This window comes from Podarcis melisellensis, assembly GCF_964234715.1.
Source record: "Podarcis melisellensis genome assembly, chromosome: 5".
NCBI classification, from domain to species: domain Eukaryota; kingdom Metazoa; phylum Chordata; class Lepidosauria; order Squamata; family Lacertidae; genus Podarcis; species Podarcis melisellensis.
In genome coordinates, this window is record NC_138537.1 from 70,404,327 (window position 1) to 70,416,748 (window position 12,422).

The window sequence follows — 12,422 nt, forward strand, 5'->3', positions numbered from 1 at the left end:
GGCCTGGCATGCAGCAAACCCGAGCCACACGTCTCTCCTGGGACTGACGTGGTGGCTCAGGGCCCCACACGGCCCGAAACGGCAGGATGGGGCTTGTGTCGGACTCTGTGGGCAGCTCGCTGCGGCGCCCCAGTGCGCGGATCGCGGCACCCCCATGTGGCCCTGGGTGCCGGAGCAGCAAGCTACGCCCTTGAACACTGCAAGCATGAACACTACCAGAATGTTGGTTTAAATTGTTAGTTGAGGAACAGGGGATAAATATTTGAAAACAAATAAAGTAATCAAAGATCAAAGGGGACAAATAGAAAATAATCAGAGAACAAACAAATATTCCAAAACAATGCTGCTTTCACACAACCTTCAATGAACTCAAGGGCTTGCCTTTCGCTTTTGATCAAAGTTGCCCTCTCCTTGCATACCCATCCTCCATAACTATATAAAAGCCGTCATAACCACCACCACCACAATATGGAGTTCCTACCTGCTGGACAGTTGCATCGCTGGTGGATGTCTCTAGCTTCCCGATGTCTTGGCATGTTGAACTGTAATCTCTATAAAGTGAAGGCAGGAGGGGAAAGCTACATTAATAATAATGAAACCCAAGACTTGTGCATGTTAGAAAACAGCTTTTGAAAGGAATTCAGCCCAGAAGTGTAGCGAGGAAAAGACATCTGGCCTCGGATCAAAGACAGACAATTGCCTTCAAATTTAATCTCAACATCCGCTTGACTGAAAGCAGGCAGAGCAAATTTGACAGAATTTCTAAATGTGATTCCTTGCTGAGGGGCTGGATTGCTGCAGAAAGGGGCAATTACCCATGCAGGGAAAATTTCATGTGGCAGACACAACAATTTAGGTTTGGGAGCACTCTTCTAAATACAGTAGCCACCATGGGAATGTCAGGCAAAAACGTTCTCCAATCCTATGTGATCACTAATGTTTACACGTATTCAACTACCACATCACTTCCTTTAAGCCCTACCCCTGTCTTACCCTCAGTCACCATAAATGCAGATTGCAGTTGAGGTGGGGTGAGTACCTACCTGCAAATATTATAGTCTTTAATAGAGAAGACTAATTTCTGACAGCTGCATCTACTACACATACACCAACCCTCAGTAATAAATCTGCTCCATCAAGTGTTGCTAGTTCTCCTCTACATTAATTATTTATTTATTTATTTATTTATTTATTTATTTATTTATTTATTTAGACAATTTATATACCGCTTAATTACAACAATCTCTTAGCAGATAAAGTTATACAGTGCCAACCAGTATAGACAATACGGAGCTAGACAGACCATGGATCCGACTCAGTATAAGGCAGCTTCCTAGAACATTTAGAAAACTACATCAGATTCATGTGCCACAGTCAGTGCAATGGCACACTATTGCAACTAAGTAAGGAGCTTTGCTTCAAATCCACCATGTATCATGTTCACCTTTTCTTAGCCATGTACCTGATAAGAGGAACCAACACTGTCAGAAATAGGAACCTATCTTTAGCCTCCTTGATCTGTTTTTAAGACTCAGTATATGGTGACCTGAATTTCCTAAGTACTGTACTGAGATGCTCAGCAACACACACAAACTTAACCACTTCAGACTCAGAAGGAACGGCTGTGTTATCAGATCATTTATTAATCTGGCTACAGTCCAACGCAGAGTTACTCGGGAGAAAGTCTCGTTGAATTCAATAGGGCTTACTTCCAAGTATGTTTAGGATCAGGCCATAAACCTGCAATCCCTAGCATATTTCTGCTAGAAATTAGGTCTCACTGAATTCAGTGGGACTTACTTCTAAGGGAAAATGTTTAGGGCTTCAAATAGGTTTGAAGCCAAAATTCAGAAAGTTTACATACAATTTTATATATATATATATATATATATAAAGGCTTTGTTTTATTTATTTATTTTATTAAATTTCAATTTATAATATAGATATGCCATTCCTTCTCCCTCAACCTTCACAAGTCTGTATTTTCAGACAGTTGTACCTTACATATTATCAGGGTCACATTAGGGCTATAAGAAACAATATTCAAATTTAGGCTTGAAGGGTGAGTTGTCCAACCCAGGGGCTTGAACTCAATTAATTTAATGGGGTCTGATCTGCAGGCTGGTACTGCTTTATTAACTTGGCATGGGAAAACAACTAGGCTACTAGTATTTATACTGGGCTGGTCAATGCAGAGATATTATACTTCCAACCAGAGGGTCTGAAGCTGCACACACCTAGTCCCTTCAGTGCGTTGAGACTCTGATGGCTGAGCATAAACAATAACTTACTAGGCTAGGTCTCAGCCTGTGAGGTTTTCTAGTTGAAACCATGGAGTTCCCAATAAATACTATGTAGCTGTGTGTCTTCCCTTTAACAAAAATTTGGGTGCATATGAACCTCTGTTCTGGAAATGTTCCACTCTTCATCCTTGATGTTTACCTCAAAACCAGTGAGAGATTCTAATTCTGTATCTTGGATCTTCTCAACTGTGCGTATTATGTTTCAGCTAGGGCCATAAATAGGACATCCATATCCTTTAGTTTGATATGTAACCTGGTCTTTGAAGACCTAATTGCCTCCTTTTATACATCCAAGTGTTAATTTAAGGATCTTACCACAGGCGTTTGCCATCTCAGTAAGATTGCTCCATTAGGAACTTGTAGGGTACCATATGTCATTCCTTCTGGCAAGTTCAGGGATGAGGCCATGTGACATGATTTGCATGGTCAGAAGGTCTCTGTGACAACTCGTCCTCTAACAAGTGAAAGCTAATGCTTCAGGCTTAGAACACAGCTCTTTGATGTACTGTTTATAGCACCAGAATATGGCAAATGCAAAGAGAATGGCAGTCAAAATGGGGAGGGCAGTCGGGATACCAAAAAAGTGGCATTGTTTTCCCTTTTTGGCTGTGGCCAAGTATTGTTGCAACTCAAAGGTGGCAGAAGAAATGAGAAGGTTATTTCGGCTCTCAAGAAAGAAATGCAGCATTTTCTGGTTCTTTTTGTTATCAGAAAAGACTGTTACTTCCCATACTATTCCAATAACTTGGGAAATATGCACCTTCTGACCTAGGGCACTACCAGATGGTTGTCATTTTGGGGTAGGATACAATCACATACTGGTAAATTCAGCTTGTGCAATTAAAGATGATTTGGTGCTCTTGCACAACAAACCAGCTTCTACTCAAAACCAGACTTTTTGCAATAAGGCGAGTGACAAGAAAAGGCACTGGGAAGTGTAGGATAATGACTGCTTGATACAACATTGTGTAATCTCCCTGCAAGTGCTGTACATCAGAATGAATGCTCAATAAATAACTAACCTTGCCTCTCTGCCCCACAGATTTTGTGCAAATAAGTAGAGACAAATGTTCAAAGTGACCCTAGACTGCTAAAGACAATTGAAGAATGGTGGTCATAGGGCTAGAACTGTCTTAGGAAGCTTAATATATTGGAATGTAAATTGGAAGACATGGAAAGACCATTTCTGTACTCGCACAGAGAAAAGCTACAAACCCCTATCTTCAAAAAAATTGTGGGTTTCCACCAAGAAAAATGATGTGATAATCAAAACAACTTATTTAGTATGTAAGTTTTCAGATTGCCCTTCAAGCAAAATGGAAATGACAAAAGCTATCCTTTGAAAGCTAGTTTTAGGTAGCCTGTGCGTGGCACTTGATAGAATATAAAAGGCAGATGCACATCATGGAGAGCTTACAATCAAAGTTTGACACAGGGGAAACAGCAGAGGGCTGGGAGGGAAGTGGAGGCAGGAGTGATATGTGAATGTTTCACATACCTGTGCTTAGCCTTTGTTACAGGCTTAGTTGCAGTAGGGCATGAGAATTGGGGGTCTGACCCAAAGACCTCACAGAAAAGGTAGGTCTTAAGGAGGAATTTAAAGGAAGTAAGGTGGCATCACACAGGTATTCTGGTAAGCAGCTCCAAGTATATAGTGCAGAAAGGGATAAAGAGTGGTGTTTTTTGAGGGAGCAGAGGGAAGGGCATGGTTGGGAATGTACAGGGATATCAGAGCAGAGATGAGACCATTACAGACTACTGGATCACCAAAGAACTAAAATAATCTCTTGAGACCACTATCTTTTGTATTCTTCAAGATGATCGATTTTAAATCCAAAGCACAAATGTACTGGTATATTGTGGGTTTCTTTCAGCATAAAGTTAGGTCTCTATCCATAACTGAAGACAATGTTCTATTGCCCCTCCCACTATGCAGCTCCTAAAACTTCTCCAACAACTCTAAAAACAACAAATGGATTATTGGATGACTTATACACGCCCAGGTTGCCTTTGTCCAACAAGCACAGATGCAAAGTGATAATAAAGTCAACTTTTAGAAGTCAGAGCCACTAGTGTGACCTGCTATGGGAGAAAGTTGCTTTTTCTCTTTGAAAGCTTTGCCTATGCCTAAAATGCCACTGTTTTGCTTTCTGTCCCATAAATGCTGAAGAATTTCGCCTTGCAGCCAGGGTACTCTCCGTACCATCTACATCATTCTCAGTCTACAAACACATTTGTCAGGGAAACACAGTTGGCAGAAAACCTCATGCCATTGCTTGCTGCTCACTGCCACTGGTAGTACTTAAGGAACAGAACCTGCAGGGGAGGGAGCATTTAAGGGCACTTGCCCTGGACTTCAACATATAGAAAGAGGAAGACACATCAATGCTGACAAACAGCAACCGAGAAGGGTGGTTGCCTCAAATTAACATTCAGCTGCTGAATGCTATGCTTCTGGGTGTTCAAAAGTTCTTGTTAGTGCGATCTTTCTGAACAAATCAGGATCTGATCATTTTTGCCAGGGTATCTGTCAATAGTGCGTCAACAGGCAGGAAAAAACTATAGCATGTCCCAACTGATAATTGCATCTGGATATACCCATGCTCAAAGTATACATCCCATTCACAAGTCCTTCATCCCCCCCCCTCTTCTGAGTGTTAGACAATATGCATGGATCATATTTTAATTGGCTTTCAGTGTCTTAGGTTCATACGTGGCAGGAGGTCCTTCCACAGCTAAGAATATTAAAATCAAATTTACACAGTGATCCATGTAATGCTTTACAAAGAAACCAGTCCGTCAAAACCTCTATACATTGATCATATTTTGAGAAAAGCATACTATTATGTGATGCTTTGAAACGCATCACCCTTTCTTCAGAGTATCTAGTGGCATATGCAGGGCTCCATTGGGGTACTTGTCAGGCCCAGCTGTTTAGTATCAGACACAGAAAGAACCTCTTTATACATCTTGACTTTAGGCCATCTTTAGCCTTTAGTTAAGTGTTATTGAGTTGTCTTGAATTTAGTCACATATGCAGCCTGATCCTATCTGTGTTTTACACATGCGGAAGTTCCACTGAGTACAGTGAGGTTTGTTACCAATAAAGGGAATGGAATTGCAGCATTAGGCCACACTCTGGAGTGTACTTACCAGGAAACAACTCCCATGAAACCCAATTGATCTTACGTCCAACAAACCAGCTCCCAGTGATGGCCCTTCCTCCCCAAAATGTCATCACCTACAGAATCATCTAACCTTGCTGGGAGTAGAGAAGAAGCAGTTACCACATCCTCTAAACAAACGGTTGTCTTTGTCATGTTCTTATAACCTCTCCCTGTGTCCCCAATGCTTATTGTTGTCATAATCATATGCAAACCACTTTGTGAGGTCCACCTGAAAATAAATACCACGATCTAAGACATGTGGAACAGCCAGATGCAAAAGAGGACAGGGTTCCTGCACCTTTGATGGTTGTATAGAAGACAGTTACAAGCTACACCTGTTCAAATCCTCTCTTTTCCTAACTTCTTAAAGGTGGAGCAACCCTGTTGTTCTTCTGCACCTGACCCCCTTAGCTGTGATCAATGTAATTATGATCAGTCATTAAATCACAAGAAAAGGGATAGAAGAACCTTCCTGGATCAGAGCAAATTTCCATTTAGTACTACATTCTTTTCCCACAGTGGTTAACCCAGAGGTTTTCAGGATGCCCATAGCAGGATATGAAGGAAACAAACAATATTGTTTTTGTTTGTTATTGAAGTACAGTGGTACCTTGGGTTACATACGCTTCAGATTACATACGCTTCAGGTTACAGACTCCACTAACCCAGAAATAGTGCTTCAGGTTAAGAACTTTGCTTCAGGATGAGAACAGAAATTGTGCCCCGGCGGCGCGGTGGCAGCAGGAGGCCCCATTAGCTAAAGTGATGCTTCAGGTTAAGAGCAGTTTCAGGTTAAGAACAGACCTCCGGAATGAATTAAGTACGTAACCAGAGGTACCACTGTATGCAGTTTTGTGTTTTTATATTGTAAACCACCTTGTGTTCTTTGAATGAATGGCAGTATAGAAATTTTAATAATAATTAATTTTTATTTAAACCCCACCCTCCCCAGTTCAGAAAACCGGGCTCAGGGCAGCTAACAACAAATTTAAAACACTTAATTGATGCTACAAAAAACAGCATAAAATACGGTATAAAACGTGAATAACAATAAAATCAATTTAGGGGGGAAATCCATCCAATAAACATTAGATGATCATCAGGGCTAGCTGGCTAAATTAGCCCTATTTGGGCCAGCGAGGAGACCAGGGGAGAATTAGCTGTGGGATCCCAGAGTGGGTAATCTTCATAAAAAGGGGAGAAGGAGGGAAGGAAGGGGAATAAAAGATCAGGCTAAGTTCAAATTGTAAGCTAGCTGGAATAGTTCTGTCTTACAGGCCCTGCGGAAGGAAGTTAAATCCTGCAGGGCCCTGGTCTCATTGGACAGAGCATTCCACCAGGTCGGAGCCATCACTGAGAAGGCCCTGGCCCTGGTGGAGGATAATCTAACTTCCTTAGGGCCCGCAACCTCTAAACTATGATTATTCATGGACCTTAAGGTGCTCTGCGGGGCATACCAGGAGAGGCGGTTCCAGAAATACGAGGGCCCTAAGCCACATAATAATATCCCTTCCCAGCTTATGCCCCCACCAGTGGTGTACTGCCTCTGAATAATGATGTTTCACTTAGTTTTTCTGGCTAATAGCCACAGAAAGGCCTCTCCTCCATTAATTTGTCTATTCTCATTTTGAAAGCAGCTAAGTTGATGGCCATTGCCACACAGTGTGCAGTGCCAACAGGAAATGCCATTAGTTAATTAGGCTTCATGTGAAAAAATACTTTCTATTGTCTGTCTTGACTCTATTGGGTGACCCTAGTTCTAGAGTTACAGGAGCCCATTCTCTCCACCTACTTTTACTATGGCATTCATCATTGAATAAGGATGCATCAAAGTCCCATATAGACACAATGTATGAAGCACAGAAATCCATTCACATGGCTTGAAAAGGACAACATCCTTTGCATTTACTGCTATGGGGCAGAATTCAGCCAAATTCTGGATGGATCAGCCACCAGATTTAATGACTGTTAAGCAAATGCTTTACTTTTCTGTTGAGATCAAGGAAGCCCAAGTGCACTTAACTTTCTAAAATGCCCCGTGCTTGCAAAATAAGGAGGAAAGAAACCAAGTTAAAGCTGAGCTGCTTCATTAATTCAGTGCATTTGCTTCCCTCCGCCTCCCTTAAAAACCACACTGTGCTTTATTCTGTGTTGTTGTTGAATGATGTGAACCTTGCAGCTGTAAAACTCATTAGGAGCCACTGTAACTTGTTCATGAGAATGTGACGGTAGAAGTACTGACAACGTGAAAAAGAGTAGGGACTTAATGCTCTGCTTGGGGGGTGAGTCATTCTATACTGTTTTCTTTCCTGGTTCCATTCTGCTATCCATCTCTCTTGTCATCCTATATGATAGTCTCCTATCCTTGCTTTCTCCATTCCTCTCCCTGTCTCTTACCAGAATTGCCTGTATTTCTTTTCCACTTTATCTTGCCTCAGCAACTCCCTCATGCCTCTCTCCTCCATACTTGCTTGTCAATCTTTCCTTTGGCACTCACAGAGAACAAAGCAGAAAGGGCCCATTACCGTGTATCATTCTCTTCTCACCTGCTCTGGTTAACTACAGTAAAGCAAGTGCAACTGCATCTTGATCAATCTAATAGAATACACTTTTTCCATGAATCTAGTGTTTCTCAAACTTGGGTCCCCAACTGTTGTTGGACTACAACTCCCAACATCCCTAACTAGCAAGACCAGTCAGTTGTCAGGGATGGTGGGAGTTGTAGTCCAACAACAAAAGGTTTTCCCAGTCATGTGCCATAGAACCATGTTGTTCCTTGCAAGATTATCATGGTTCTTTCACTAATGGTAAACAAAGGAAGCTTAACCACCATTATTGATTTTCCTCTGCAATTCATAGCAAAAATTGTTTCTTCAGCTTATAAACCACCTTGTGTATAGTGATATAGAAATTTTATGCTTTCTTTCTTAGTTTATGCTGTGCTTGTCTTGTATTTCTGTTTTAATAGCTTTTAGAATATCTATTGATGTGTTTTAATGCGTTGTACATCGTCCTGTGACCTCATGGTGAAAGATGGTATGTAAATTCCTAAAGAAATGGACAGATAAACCAATAGAAATTTTAAAAAGAAAACAAACTGCTGGTCTAGGGAACATAATTTCTATGATTTGGTCAGGAGGAAGTGTGTATCTATGGTTGTTGAGCATAGTAATATCTTTGCGTGGACAGGCGGAGTCCCCAGATCCTGAGCGGTCCCCCTCATCATGTGGAATAATGACTCAAGACAACATGCTATGGGGATTAAATTGGCCACAACTTTAGTAAATTTCAAATGTGGGTAGACCTTGGTTCAGGCATTGGGCGTTCTCCCTCCCCAGTCCCCAGCCGGGGACCTAGGGAGCTTCAGGGTTATCCAGTGTGGGGGGGGATGGGCCGGCTCTGGAGAACATATGTTCAAGCAGAGATAGCTGCCCCCGTTACGCCGCCGCCGCAGGGGAGAGCAATGACGACCTTTCGGCGTACGGTCAAAGCCTCCCTTCAAAAACCCCGTTAACGGGGAACCCTGGTATCGCCGCCGCAAAGAGGAAGATGGACTAAAGGATTCCGCCTGATACCGCCAAAGTTGTGACGTTTTGCTACGGGAAAGGCGAAACCTGCCAATGCAGGGAAATTCCTTTCTGGCCCTTTAACAGCGACCTTAACGTAGCAGCGCCCGCATACCTGTGAAGAAAAGTTAACCTGCAAAACCTATGAAGAAAAGTTACCCTGCAACAGAAGACATTAACTGAGGGTGGGTAGGGTGAGAGAAGCTCTGGAGCCAAGTGAGGATTCCCAGGTAAGATCCTCCCTCTATTGTGTGGGCAGGTAATCCCTCCCCTACCTGGCCTGGGCTCCTTGGCAACGCTTCCCCCAGGTGGGATTGGACAACTGACTGAGGTAGGCGGAGACCTCCAGGTATCCCACCTGAGGGAAGGCAAAGCCAAGCCTATGCTGATGGGGCCGCTCCAGATCTAGGGCTGTGCGCGTCCACGCAAAGGGCGCCCCCCCGTTTTAAGCGGGGAGCGGTCATTGCGGTACTGCCTAGAATGTCACTTTTTTTACCACATGCACCACCAGCCCCATCATTTATATAACAAACTTTGTGTTTGGGTTTCAAGCATTGGTTTTTCAGTGTATGTTAGCGAAATGAAATGCCAATCATTGTGATGGATGAAGAGGCGGGGAAAGTTGGAAAGGGGGACATCCCAAGCCCTAGCTGGAGATGCCGAGGTTTGAACCTGGAAACTGCTCTACCTACCACTTAGCCACAGCCCTTACCAATGGCACAGCTTTGTCAAAACAATTGCGCAAACCAGCAATTAATGGTTGTAAAAGCAAAAAGTCCCCATATTTTTAGATCAAAAACTCTCATTATGCTGTTTTTCCCAGTCCCTCCTATCAGAAGCCTTGATTGTTCTGCACATGCAGCAGAAAAAGTGGTAGCAGAATCTTCCAGAGGCACTGTACTACTTCAGATAACAAAACAAACAGGATAACAGTTCTAGCTCAGCTCAACCCTTGCGGCACCAATTTCCTACTTACAGGGATTGTAAAATACATATACAAGTGTTTTCAAAAGTGGTGTCCTTCCCACATATAGTCTGAAACACAGCACTGCCTAAGAGTTGTCACCACATTGTTTGTGGGCAGAAAAACGGAGGGAACCATTTCAGCGATTTTCTCCAAGAGCAGGAAAAAATCTCCAACATTTTCTCAGGGATGGGCCTGACCTTTAAAGGGACCCCTGACCAGTCTAGTCCTGACCTGTCCAGTCACAGACAACTCTGGGGTTGTGGCACTCATCTGGCTTTATTGGCCAAGGGAGCTGGTGTACAGCTTCAGGTCATGTGGCCAGCATGACTAAGCCGCTTCTGGCGAACTAGAGCAGCGCATGGAAATGCCGTTTACTTTCCCACTGGAGCAGTACCTATTTATCTACATGTACTTTGACGTGCTTTCGAACTGCTAGGTTGCCAGGAGCAGGGACTGAGCAACGGGAGCTCACCCCGGCATGGGGATTCAAACCGCTGACCTTCTGATCGGCAAGCCCTAGGCTCTGTGGTTTAACCCACAGTGCTCCTCCCCCTCAGCCTCCCACAAAGGGTTTGTTTACTTATCTGCTGCAAACGACAGCAACAGCAACTGTGTAGGCAGCCTGGTCATCATTTTGCATCCTCTTTGATGCGCTGAACATTGTGCCATTCCAGGGCATACAGCGGAAGGGGGGGGGATAGAAGGACAGCAGAATATTTGAATAAAATGCTGCAAAGTGGCCTTCATTTTATAGCTAGGTGGAGAAAGAAAAATCTCAAGGGTCCCCCCCCCCCCGGCAAAAAAAACATATTCTGAGAAATTTTAGCTCAGCCCTTAATCCAAAGTGGTACAGTCCATCCCATCCCCGCAGAACTCTACAACCTTATCCTGCTGCACATGTAGGCCAGGTTTCAGGCACAATCTGATAGCGAATTATCTCCTTATGCTGGAGTGCAGCCAGTCTTCCACAGACAGGACTCCTGCCTCTGTGTGTCTCTATGCTTCTCTCATGTATCCCCCTTCAAAATCTACCATCTGTTTGTTCTTCCTAAGGACATGAAATTAATTAAGGAAGAACATAGCTGTTTTTAGAGAACAGGAAATAACAATAATTAGTTGAGAGGCAATATTTCATTGTTTAAGTTACTCTCATCCCACAAGCAAGCATCAACATATTATTTGGGGCTTGCATGTAATTGTTGTTGTTTAGGCGTTTAGTCGTGTCCGACTCTTCGTGACCAGAGCACACCAGGCACTCCTGTCTTCCACTGCCTCCTGCAGTTTGGTCAAACTCATGCTGGTAGCTTCGAGAACACTATCCAACCATCTCGTCCTCTGTCGTCCCCTTCTCCTTGTGCCCTCCATCTTTCCCAACATCAGGGACTTCTCCAGGGAGTCTTCTCTTCTCATGAGGTGGCCAAAGTATTGGAGCCTCAGCTTCAGGATCTGTCCTTCCAGTGAGCACTCAGGGCTGATTTCCTTAAGAATGGATAGGTTTGATCTTCTTGCAGTCCATGGGACTCTCAAGAGTCTCCACCAGCACCATATTTCAAAAGCATCAATTTGCATGTAATAGATTGTACAAAACATGGCAACAGTGCTATTTTTCTAGAAAAGAGTTGTTGGAACTCACTGTGAATGCCTCCCCTGTTCTCTTATAATGGCAATGGCGCTCACCTGAGAACTTAGTTCCGGCTGGGGGGGGGGGAGCTCTGCATGGCAAGGATAAAGAAGCTAATTTCCAGTCAAGGCATTGGATTGAGATTCTGGAGAGTTGTCTTCCATCCCTGGCTACTCTGAAACTTGGAATATGCTGTGTGACTCATCTGCACCACCTGTGAACTGGGAGAAATGCTTATGGAATGGCTGTGAGTCTAAAATGCATCCGTATCCATGAGGTGTTTAATATTAAACATGGAAAGCATAGGGGAACAGCTGCAGATCAGTGGCAGAGTGCATTCAGGAGGTCCTAGATTCAAAGCCTGGCATCTTCAGTTAACATGATCTCAGGCAGCAGGACTTGGAAAGAACTCAGGATAAGGTCCAAAGGAGCCACTGCTGGTTGGGAGTGTAGAATGCTGCTTCAAACACACATGTAATTAATGATGTAAAAGAGATGCAACATGGCCATTGGCCACACCTGGCAGAAAGAGTGAAGGGGCCACAGAGGTTGGCACACTGGAGCAGAGCAGTGGGAATTCTCATGTGACTGGACTGGAGTAGTCTGCATCCGAGCTTCAAGATCTTATTTCTCTCTGTGTGTGGTCTTGCCAACTCCTCGTAACAGCACTTGTTTATGCAGTTGCCCCCCACCCCGCCAAGAGTCAGTAAACAGATCCTCTCTAATTTCATTGTTATTCTCCTCCCCCTCCACCTATGAGATTCTTAGCAGAGTTAGTTTTACTTCTTAGCACTGCCT

General features: G+C 43.5%; 1 long non-coding RNA gene across 1 annotated transcript in view; it reads right to left on the reverse strand.

Annotated features, from left to right (window-relative positions):
* Nucleotides 1-480: 480 nt before the first annotated feature.
* The window catches only part of LOC309370942, a 45,844-nt gene continuing 33,902 nt past the window's right edge, over nt 481-12,422 (reverse strand). The window contains exon 4 of the long non-coding RNA XR_014168749.1: nt 481-551. This is a non-coding gene — a long non-coding RNA (uncharacterized lncRNA). The remainder of the gene's footprint in view (nt 552-12,422) is intronic.